General features: G+C 58.6%; 1 protein-coding gene and 1 pseudogene across 1 annotated transcript in view; one reads left to right on the top strand and one right to left on the bottom strand.

The window, feature by feature from the left end:
* The window catches only part of BCOR (BCL6 corepressor), a 117762-nt gene extending 106442 nt beyond the window's left edge, over window positions 1-11320 (bottom strand). Inside the window, exon 1 of the mRNA XM_055437860.2 lies at window positions 11094-11320. The gene's annotated coding sequence lies outside the window, so the exon portion shown is untranslated. The remainder of the gene's footprint in view (window positions 1-11093) is intronic.
* On the top strand, window positions 8073-11132 carry LOC148773266 (uncharacterized; annotated as a pseudogene).
* Window positions 11321-11667: the final 347 nt, after the last annotated feature.

An 11667-nucleotide genomic window follows, 5' to 3' on the forward strand; every position in this document is an offset into this window, starting at 1 on the left:
TTTCCACCACACCTGTGATCTCCCTAACATTTTGACCACGTATTTAGTGCCAACCTGCACCAGGCTTGCAAAGATAAATAAGACAGTCTCTGCCCTTGGGGAGTTTGTAGTCTAGTGTGGGAGACAGAAACACTGCAATCGGATAGGATAAGGGCTCTATGTGGGGGTGGTCCAAGCACTTTGGAGTGCTTCGGAATATCTTGATCATTATCACCCATTCACCTCTCTGCTACTTTCTTAGTCCCTCTGGTTCTTCCTGTCCTTCCTTCAGCACTAGCTACTGGCTTCTCTTCCTTGCTGGTTTCTTTTCTCCTATCAACGGAGTCTGTGCTTACACACCTGGCAGGGATCCTGGCATCATACTTGACTGGAAAGGCTGCCTTGGCTATGGAGATGTCTTTGGCTTCTGGGGTCCCTCTGGGAGGAGCTAGGCCCTGTTGGTCGACCCAGGCTTCCTCCAGTAGGACCCAGGCACAGGGGCCTGGACACCAAGCAGGCTGGTAGGCCCTAGCAAGGTTTTTATTGAAGCCTGTTAAAGGGCTTTGGGCTTCCTCTGATGAAAGGCGCTTAAGTGCATCTGGTTTTGATTACAGGGGAGGAGAAAGCCAGGCGGTCTCTCGGGGGTTGGACCAGTCATCTGGCTCTGCCTTCCTCCGGGCAAAGCAGGCTGCTGGTGAGGCCAGGAGGCCAGGTGTGGGGGGCAGGCAGGAAGCAGAGCCAGTACAAAACCCTCCAACTCTCCGAGTCTCCTGACTCCCAGAAACAGCATGGTGGCTAAGAGACGTCAGGCTCCTTTGATAAAGTCAAGTTTAGAGTCGCTGCTGGCCACTCCTGACCAACTGCTCTTCACAGATTTTCCACCCCCTCATCTCCACAATATCCTCCTAAGAACCCCTGACCCTCCAACAACCTTCCCGCCTGGCTGCTCCCTCAGAAGAAGTTGCAATAGGCTTCTGCCTCAAGGGCTTCCGCAAGTGATGAAAACTAAGGAAATGCAGACTTTTAAAAGTTAAAAAACCCTTAATGTTCTCTTTCTCCTTTTCAACTAGCCAGTTATCATTCCCTATAAAATAGACGTCGTTAAGGACTCCAAGTCACTGTAGCTGACTACGGTGCATTAAAGGAAGAGATTAGCATTAAAATAAGGTGCCTGTCCTGGACGATCACCAAGCACCCCCAAAGCCGCTCTGTGCCCCGCACCTGTCCCCGTGCGGGACTCCACGTAGGCACCAAAAGCTCTTGGGGGATCGGATGGGTTAAACGCAGGACGCGGTTTAGGAACGAAAATGCATTTTATTCCCACCCTGATTTAATCCTGCTGCGTGTTATTATTGTCAAGTCTCTTCGCACCACCGTTTCTAAAAAGAAAACCCGTGGGTCTGCGCTGCCCTTCGCCGCCTGCTCGGCTTTTATTGTGCACGCAGCCTGGTCTGCGTGGATCCGGCACGTCGTGACCGCCTCGCAGGCGCGCACGGACACCCTCGGATTGGCATTTCGATAAGAGCCGGGCGCATTGTCTCAGCGGCTACACACACACTCATGCACACAATCGAGGGCTGCAGACCCCTGGCCAACCCTCCTCGCAACCCGTAATTAGAGATGACCTTTGCGAAAGGCAATTAAAATATGGTAATGTTCGATGCGCTCGCCCCTTTTCAGACAGGCAAACACACAGGTGTTGGCTTCGGGAGGCTCCACCTGGCCCGGCCAGGAGGCCTCCTCCAGCTTATGAATGAACTCTTTCTCCCGGGAAGCTTCGACTCCCCGCTACCTACGCGAGCGCAGGCTTCCCCCTCCCCCACCAGTGCTCAAGCAGCCGGGAGCTCGCCGGCGGCGGCGGGGCTTTGTCATCGGAACGCACACACAGACACGCACACGCGCGCACCCGGTCGCCACGGGACCGCGGCATCTGCCGCGCCTCGTCCTTCTTCGCTGCGCTCCCCTCCCCGCCCCCTCTTTTTTAAGAGCTGCTCCAAATCCTTTCTTCTGTCTTTTATGTGTGCGGTCCTTTTAATCGAGGAGCTCGGAAAGCGTTTTAGAGGGGCCTCCCGCGGGGCGCAGGACCGCAGGACTCGGGACGCGCGCGGACAGGACGCGTGGGCAGCTGGGCTTTGTTCTGCCCCTTGCCTGGGTCCCCGGGGCGTAAAAGCCTCTGCTGCGCGGGGGCCCACCGGCGAGTCGGCGGGCCAGCACCAGCCCTTCCCAACCCCCACCCAAACTGGAACGTGAAATCCCCTTCGGAGTGCAGTCCGGACTTGATCCGGGTGGGGCGCATCGCCCTGGGGAGGGTCCTGTAATCACAAGTGGCTCTCCCCAGACAGATAAATGTGCAGTGTCATTATGATAGTTCCTGTTGCTCCAGGCCCCGGGGGTGCCCTCGTGGCGCGCACGCACCCCGCGTCTACACGGCCTGGAGAGCGAGAGGGGGGCTCAGAGGCTGGGACTCCCCGGGGGGCTGCCTGGAGGAGACGCCTCGTCAGGCCTCCCGCACCTCCCGGCTGCCTTCCGGGACCGCGAGCACAGAGCCAGGGCGGCCTCTCGCCTTTCATTACCGGGCCTACGAAAGCAGCAGCCCAGGCAAATATGTAGCTATTAAAATTAATCGCCCTGCGTTGTCAGCTGAACATAATGCAAATTATTTATGGGCTGTCTGCGCAATATTTATCATCGTGCAGGCTCCAGGCGCTTCATGCCTCCCGGCCTCCCCCGCCCGCCCCGGCCCGCTCAGGGCGAAGCTGCGCGCAGACTGCAGCGGCCAGAGGGCTCTGGGCACCCGAAGGGAGTTCCGAGGGCGAGGCCGCGCATCAGCCTGCTTTACAGGCCGAGGGCCTCACTTTGGTTTCCAACACTCATTCCACATTTGCTGGAGGCCTACTACGTGCGAAATTAGAGGACGAAAAAAAAAAAACTTGGAGAAATTGGAACCAAAGAGACAAGCTCGGGCCGGAGGGGCGATACAGGCCGAGGCCTCTTGGCTGCCCGACTGAATTTTCTGTGACCTAAGTCTGTCCTCCAACTCGGGAAACCCATGTTTGCCGAAGCTGGATTCGCACTCTGAAAAACCCAGAGCATCGAAGGTGCCCAACAGAGTACAACGCTGTCGACTGGAACAGGAATTCGCTGTCCTTCGAGCCTCAAAACTTGTTTGCAAATCGCAGATAACAGATTAACTGCTAATTGTCGAAATCGGCCAACCATTTAGTTTATCACTGCTGGGGGCCCCTTGGTAGTCGCTTCACTTTTTATATGTAAAAACAGCCTTGGTACCTCCTAAACGGCTTTTGTGTGGCTTTTGTTTCTCTTTCAAATACGGTGTTTTAAAAACCAGCAGCAACACGCCACCCCACCCCCTCTCCAACCCAGCCTTCTCGTCAAAAAAAAAAAAAAAAACCAGGAGGAGAAATAATCTATAGGACAATCCCCCCCTACTGGTCGGCGCTGGCGTTAGGGCTTTTTACGCAGATCGAGTCGCCCTGGGCTGCAGAGGTAAACAGGCTTTCTGCACCGTTGCTAAATGAATCGCGAGGGGAAGGACGGGGGCTGCGGGCGGGCGGGGGAGGCCTCAGGATCCGGGCTGGGTGCCAGGGATGGGAGGGCGCAGCCCGAGGGGCAGTGGGGTGGAGGCGAGTAGACCCTGCCCGGAGGCCTCGGGCAAGGGAGGGGAGAGAAAGGTCGGTGGGCGGTCCAACCAGAGGCCCCTGCTTGCAATCTGCGAGGCCGAGTGAATGCGCGGCCTGGGCCTCTATCCCCAGTGTGCCTGGGCACCACCTGGGGCCGGTCACGCTGCGTGAGTCCATCTGCGGGGAAGGAGGTCGTCGGGCGCCGCCTCCCACACACAGTTTTAGCAGCTCTGGGTCCTCAGGACGCAGAGGCAGGCCTAGGTCTTTCTTCTGATGTTCATTTAAAGCAAATGATTGCCCTTCCTCGCTGTCTTCCCCCCACCCCTCAAAGGCCAACGTCACTTCACCCTTAGTGGATCAAGTCCGAGTCAGGACTTACTTCCGGGGTCCTATGGGGGTGGCCTGCTATCTATAGCATCTGCTCTCCAGACTAACAGAAGGCTAGGGAGCCAGAAAGCTACTTAGAATTTATATTCTTCATCCGGTTTTCTTCTCCTTAAAGTGTGATTTGACCCGGTTTCGAGGTCTTTTTTCTTTTCATTTAACCCCCACTTTGGACAGGAATGTTTCTCAGCACATTCCAAAGAATGTTCTATTACCTCAGAAAGTTAATTTGAAGTGATGTAAAAGAAGAGGATGTTAAAAATCTTAAAAATGGCTTTTGGATTCTGTTTATCTGTACATTCCTGCCTGGATTTGAGGAAGGGTTGGTTTTTACTTTTTTTAAAAAAAACAGCAAACCACTGGGTTTTCTAGGGTAAGAGAGATCGAACATTAGTCACAATGATGTGGAGGGGGTCAGGTCCTGTTTACCAAATGCTTTAAGATTTTGGTCTTCAGAATCCCACCTAAGAGGGGCAGGAGACTGATTCTCTGCCCCCAACCCCAGATAGTTTCAGAAACAGTAAGTTTCTGGCCTCATTGAAAAGGGGCCAGAAGTCAGCTGAAACCTACCAGCTCCTGCTTACCTCCACTCTCCTCCAGATCAATGTTATTTAGTAAATGTTACATCCCTTTCCGAGATGCGTCTACTGGGACCCAGGTCACCCTCTGGGTTGAAGCAGCCCCGACAGCCCACCTTTTAGGCACCTCTTTCGACAGCCTGCAAACCGCACGGATCACCTCTTACAACCCTCTGGTTTACTCACTTCCCTCCACCGGGTCAATTCCCACTCCAAACCAGGGAGGACAATTTTAAAGTGTTTCTGCAGACAGACCCTTCCAGCCGGAAGTGTTTTATGGACCTGTGAGCCGAGTTAATCCCAGGGGGGGCGGCAGGATTAGTCCCTGGCATGGGTGGGGGATTCCTGTATTAAGGTTTAATTCCCATGGGAGGAGAAGAGATGGGGGTCGGGTGGCTTCGGCAATGTGTGCCCCGCCCCCGCATTAAACTTCGCGATTTGGGCTCGAGGCGGATGGAAACTGAGGCATGTCGACACCCCAGAGCCTCAATCCTCCCCGAGGCATTGTGTAAAGGGGCAGAGGGCGACCCGCGTAGACGCATCCTGGGAGACCAGTGCGGACACAGAGGGTGAGTGGAGAGCGCAATTCTGTGCTACCTGCCCTCACCCCCGCCCCGGTTTTATTCTTCCCTTTCTGGCAAGGAGGAGATCCGCAACCCGGGGAGGGAGCCGGAAAGAAACACTTAATCACCGGCGTCTCGCTGCTCGTCACGCGAAGATGGCAGCAGCTCCCCAGGGTTTCAAGGTTCCGGGAAAGGCGTGTGTTCTGCCTGGAGGCGCGCGGGCTGCTGCGCTCCCTCCCTCGGCTCGGCGGCCGGCCGAGGCCTCTCAAAGCCCGTAAGTGCGGATAGGCCGGTCTGCCAGTTCCTTCTCGGGCTCTGGCGGTGGCTAGGGCAGCCGGGCCCAAGGGTCTTCCGAGCTAGAAGTAAAGGCTCCAGGATGATGTGAGATGGGGGGTGATTTTCCAGCGTCAGTCTCCGACCACAACACCTCGCACCCCCACCCCAAGACACACAGGGCCACAGACTGGCCCGGGCATGCAGGGTGTCAAACTGTGGCCAATACAAGCCATGCAGGGCAGACTCCTAGTAGCCGTGGTCGAGACTCGGCCAGCCTTCCCGGAGAGGGGATTTATCGCCATCCCCATTCACGCGTAGGCCCCACTGTTTGGCCCTTGCCTTTGACCCCCGGGCCATCATGAAACACGAAACAGAGTGCACAGGTCCCCGGCAGCCGCCGCTACTTCCCATGGGAGTTGGGGATCCCCAGGCCTGGCTGCTCGCCCCCGGGGCGCCAGCGTGTGCACGGACCCTGGGGAAGGGCAGGGTAGCACGGCTCCCCCAACCCCGACTCTTCCAGAGTGCAACACGCAACCGCCACGGGCTTCGGAAGCGCCGGGGCTGGGAGGAAGAAGGGAAGGCGGAGGCCCGGGAGGCGGGCTGCGCGCTGGAGATCCGTGTGTGTGTGTGTGTGTGTGTGTGTGTGTGTGTGTGTGCACGCACACGCGCGCGCGCGCGCACCCGGAAAAGGGGATGAGTGTATGGGGGAGGCAGGGTGAGTGTGCGAACAACCCGGAACCAGCCATCCCAATCGAGACTCGTCTAGCTGGCCTCTCCAGCTCCGGTCCTGAGGCTCCGTGCCCAGGGCTGGCGGCTCAAGCGGAGGGGAGCTCCGAGGTGCGGAAGGCGCTGCCGGGCATCCGGCCGGCTCCGCGAAAGGAGTCCGGGGGCACACCCGGGACCCAGGGACCAGCGCGACCTAGCCCCCACCCCCACCCCGAAGGCGGTCGTTTAGCTCCGCCTCCTGAGACCACTGACTCTCGGCGATAAGGAGTTCCTCCGCAATCGGCTGTCCCCAGCCCCCAGTCACCTCCGGCGGACGTGACCGCCGGATGCTATGTGGCGACGTGGGGCGAGGGGCCTTTGCACTGCCTTCCCTGGTCCCTTCTGCCGCCACAATAACGTGCTTCTGTAAGAGGCATCGGGACTTCCTTTGCAAGATAAGGGCCAAATGTCGGGCTTCCCCAACTCTTCCCATAACCCTTTGGAAGGTGGTAGGTCCAACACAACCCCCCACCCCCAACAGCTCACCTTCACTACACAACACCGGGGAGGCAGCACAGCCCTACATTCCTCAGTTGGGGACCATCCTGGCCATAGCCCAAAATGTGCCACGGAGCCTCCTAAGCGTTCAGGGCCTCAGTGTCCTCATTTGTAACATGATACCAGTAACTGTGTAACTCACGGATTGTGAGTTATACGAATTCATACATAAAGTGCATAGGACTCTGCCTGGCATACAGTACTACAATGTTGTTAGGATTTGATACTCTTACCAGGTTTCCCTGGTGGCTCAGACGGTAAAAGCGTCAGCCTGCAATGCGGGAGACCAGGGTTAGATCCCTGGATTGGGAAGATCCCCTGGAGAAGGAAATGGCAACCCACTCCAGTACTCTTGCCTGGAAAATCCCATGGATGAAGGAGCCTGGTAGGCTACAGTCCATGGGGTCGCAGAGTTGGACAGGACTGAGCGATTTCAGTTTCAGTTTACCAAGCTGAAGCTGCTGAAGGCAGAGTTTGGACAGGGTAGAAAGGGTGCTGGTGCAGTGCTGTGCTCAGTCCTGTCGGACTCTGCGACCCTGCCACGCTCCTTTGCCAAGGGGATTTCCCAGGCAAGAATACTGGAGTGGGTTGCCATGCCCTCCTCCAGGGGATCTTCCTGACCCAGGGATTGAACCCACATCTCCTGCACTGCAGATTCTTTACCTACTGAGCCACCTGGGAAGCCCAGAGCACTACTGCCCATAAAAAAGTTAAGAAGGGAAAATGGGCTCAAACTGTCTCGACTAGTGTTAGTCACTCAGTCATGCTTGACTCTTTGCGACCCCATGGACTGCAGCCCATCAGGCTCCTCTGTCCATGAGATTTTCCAGGCAAGGATACAGGAGTGGGTTGCCATTTCCTTCTCCAGGGGATCTTCCCAACCCAGGGATCGAACCCGGGTCTCTTGCACTGCAGGCAAATTCTTTACCGAGTGAGCTACAAGGACTTTCCCTTAAAGGCCCGTGTGTGTGGTAGGGATGGAAGGGGAAACTTTGCTTTAATGGTGCTCATTTAGACTGGATTAATGGGAAGCTTCTGCCAGGGCTCAGGCACCATTACCCACCCTCTCCCTGAGGCCTTGGGCAAACAGCCCTGGTTTGGAGGACATCCGGTAGACTTTTGCAGGCCACCCTTTCTGATGGCTCACGGCCACCTCCTATAAATCAGTTCTTAGAGACGCTGGGCAAAAGCCACATCCTCTGGGGATGTAAGTTAGCCAGAGTTTAACGCCGGTTCAGAGCTGGCAGGCAGCAGGCCCCAGTCCCTGGGCTGCTGGTGAGTCTCATTTTAGGGACACACAAATGTACCACTATTTACGTACATAGAATGGGTCAGATGTCTAATTTCCAAAAGCTTCCCATTTCCTTTGAAATGGGGTCTCCTGCACGATGGGGCGGGGCTGGGGCGAAGAAGCGCCCCGAGGAGGCCTCGGCGCCACAAACTCCGCGCCTGGCCTCTCCCAGGTCACTCGTAATTCATTAAGTGGGACAGCCTTTTCCTTTTTAAAGACAACGCAAATGGCCTTTTCCTTACGTGGCTGCCGGCGTTCGCCTAGTCACTGAAATGTGCTGGCGGTGCGCTCTCGCTCTCACAGTTGATCCTTATCGGAGCTGTGCGTGCCAGGCGGCCAGCCCCGCTAAAGACAAAGACGCGGGCGCCTCCGGGTTTGCTCCCGAAGCCTCCGGGTCACCTCCGGGGCTTTCCCTTCACAGCCTCTGGCCCCCGAGCCGCTGCCGGCCAGCCTCCGGAGCAAACCCGCAGCCCAAAGTCAGAATTCCAGTTCTCGAGCGCCACCCGGAGAGTTCACTTTCCCCCTCCGAGGCCGCGTGGTGGGCGGACGAGAGAGTCCTAGGGCGGCGGCAGCAGACGTTTGGGGCCGGGGCCGGGGCCGGGGGCGGGGTGTGGGAAGGGACTTCACAGCACCCAGCCGCACGAACGCAGGAAAAGAAAAAGGCAAGAGAAAATCGTGGGCTTATAAAAGCCAAAACCCAGGACCATCCACTAGAAAGTACTAGCAATCCCAGGCAGGGTTTTGCGAGGAACAAGCAAGCACCAGTAGAAACTACAACGAAAAGAAATCCCCGTTGAGAGTTATAGTAAGAGTCCTCGAAGGTGGAGTGCAAAGGGGACTGCGGTTTCTCAGGACACACACGGCCTGCGCCAAGATACATCATGCTCAGCCCGGTACCTCCTGCCCAGACTTTTCATAGTAGGCAGAGAGCGGGGTTTCAGCTACAGATCAACCAGTTCTCACAGTATTTGTAACTGCCTCAACGTGTACTTGATTAAAACAAAAAGATCGATCTTGCTTGAAAGATACACGGACAACCTGTATTTAGTGGGATAAGTTCTCGCAGCGGTCTGCCCACGGTTGTCTGGTCTCTCTAAGAATCCACGTTTTCTAGCCTGGGAAGGGGCAGGCGGCCCTCCTGGCTCCTCCTTCGGCGGTTTCCTGGCTTGGCGCCCATCCCCAGGCACCGGGAACGGAGGCGGCCGCAGTAATACTCGCGGGCAGCCTGCTCCGACCTATACTGTCATTTTTTCCATCGGTCAGAATCGGGCTGGGGCGGGGGGGGGCGGTGTTCTCCTCCGAGGGGCTGTGCACGGATCACTGGGTTTTCCCCGGCGAACTTAACACGGAGGCAAAAGGGGCAGATGGAAACCAGGCCTTGGCTGGCCGGGCGCGCGTAAGCGCCGCACTCGGCAGCTCGACGCAAAGCCAGGGCTGGATTTTCGCGGCCCGGGCCCGGCGGCCTCCCAGCGCCAGCACGATCCTCTTTCCCTGGGGCTGAGCAAACGTGCTCGTCTAATTCCGCCCCGAAGACTGCAGCTGTGCGGCAAGTGGGGTGGGGGAGGGGGGGTTGGAATAACCCGCAAGTTTTCCAACAGAAAGTGTATGCGCATAGGAGAGGTGAAGGCCCACCCGATTCCGGGCACGTACCGACACAGCATCTAATCAGTGTCACTGCGAGGAACACGCTTCCGTGGCGGGCGACACCTCGGCCCCCGCCAACCTGCAAGCGGAGGTTGGGGGGGAGGAGGGGGATGCAAATGGCGTCTCGCGTCGCCCCACACTCTGCACGGCTCCCGCTGCCTCAACTCCCAGCAGACTTCGCAGCGGGGCCAAGCGCCGCCACTCGGGGGACGCGAAAAAGCTGGCCGCCCGCGCCCCTCCGGAAAACGAACTAGCACCACTCCCCGTGCCCAAGCCATTATCCCCCTGCCCCCACCACCGGAAGAACTGCCCTTGCCCGATGAGGGGTGGGGTAGGAAACTTTGTGCGAGGACCGTGCCGCCCCTCTCCCGCGTGGCATTCGAGAGGAGCAAGGGTGGGTTTCCCATCAGAGGCCTGACCACACCCACCCACTCATCTAGGCCTCGGACCTCAACCGCGTGGACCACGGAGCAGAGGGAAACACTTCGGGCCACTCCGGGAGGGGGGCCCCGAAGTCAGGCGTCCTCAAGCGCTCTGGCTGCTGACCAAGTTCGTGTTCTTTCCATCCCACGCCGGAGTAGCGCTCGCTACTTCGGGGAAGCGTGAAACTGCTCAGCCCCGGCCACGAGGCCACCTCTGTCTTTAAGGTAGGGTCGATGGTCTCCCTACAGCACCCTCTCCCGCTCCGCGGCCCCCGCACAGCTCACACAGCCCCGGGGCGTCCCCAGAGATGGCCCGAGCCTCTCCTTCCGGGGGAGAGGGAGGTGTGTAGGTCGTGTGCTCCACGACTGCAGCCGGCGCCCTCCGCGGAGCCACCGCGGCCGCCCTCCCCGCCCGGAGTCGCCCTGCGGGATGCAGCCTCCCCCGCGCATAATGGGGCACCCCTGGGACGCAGACAGGGATGGCGGTTCCGGTCGTTCCGGGATTTGAGTGCAAAGACGGAAAAAAGGCCGGCGACTACGGGAGCGGTGCCTCCGTTCTCGGGGTGCAGACGCCCGCGCAGTCTCCGCGTCGGTCCCGCTCCGGCCACTCTCGCCCGGGGGGCCCCGCTCCCGCACCCCCCACGCCGCCACCCCTCCCCCACCGCGGCCTCCCGTCCCGCCCGGGCGGCCCCACGCGGGGCTCCGAGCACGCTGGCTCCAACCCCAGCTCCTCCATAAGTCGCGCGCCTCGCTCGCCCCGGGCTTGGGACGCCACTCGCGTGGCGGCCCGAGGACGCCGGTTCCATCCTCGGCTGCGAAAGCCGCCGCCCCGTGCCACCCCGGCCCGGCCCTTGTCCCAGCCCGGCTTCCCCGCCAGCTGCGCCGCCACCGCCGCACGTGACCCGCCCCCGTCGCGGCTTCCGCTGAGCTGCCTGTTCCGGAGCACAAACAATTTCTGCTCTGACGCGGGGTCTCTCGGGCCCCGGCGTCCTCTCCTCCCTGCTTCCCCCCCACCCCCTTCCGGGTAGGAGAACTCAAAACAACTCGCTGACCTTCGGGCCGACCAGCTCCGGCTTCCACCGACTCCGGCATTCCGTTCAAACCCGGCAGCCGCGGCTTCTAAGATTTCACTCCGCGCTGGGCTGGGGGGAGGGGGTGATTTCTCCGGGAGGGGATGTCTCCGATCGAAAGAGCCACTTCGCGCTCATTCCTCTCCTCTCAAGTGAGTTTTCAGGCTGTCGGCAGACCCTGGGGAAAGCCGCGCGCAAAGAAAGCCGCCCCCACTCACTCCCACCCCAACACACACACACACACACTCACGTCTTGACGAGAGCCTGACCCGATTTCCAGGGTCACGGCCCAGCGGCAGAAGGCCTGGCCCGCCTCGGAAATACCATCAAGCGGTGGAGGGCGGCAGGGATCTGAGCTGGGGTGGGGTGGAGGGATCGCGCTAAATAATAATAGTACTCCCACTTCCGCGCTGTGCTGAGTACTTTACGAGCCCTCAAACTTTACAGGTCAGTTACACATGAGTTTATCAAGTCACCCGGCGAGTTAAATGACTTACTGGGAATTTGAAGCCAAGTGTCCCTGAGTCTGAGTGGTTAAACGTTATGTTAGTGGAAT

Source organism: Moschus berezovskii, chromosome X, assembly GCF_049115385.1.
Source record: "Moschus berezovskii isolate FMDL1 chromosome X, NW_MosBer_1.0, whole genome shotgun sequence".
NCBI lineage: Eukaryota > Metazoa > Chordata > Mammalia > Artiodactyla > Moschidae > Moschus > Moschus berezovskii.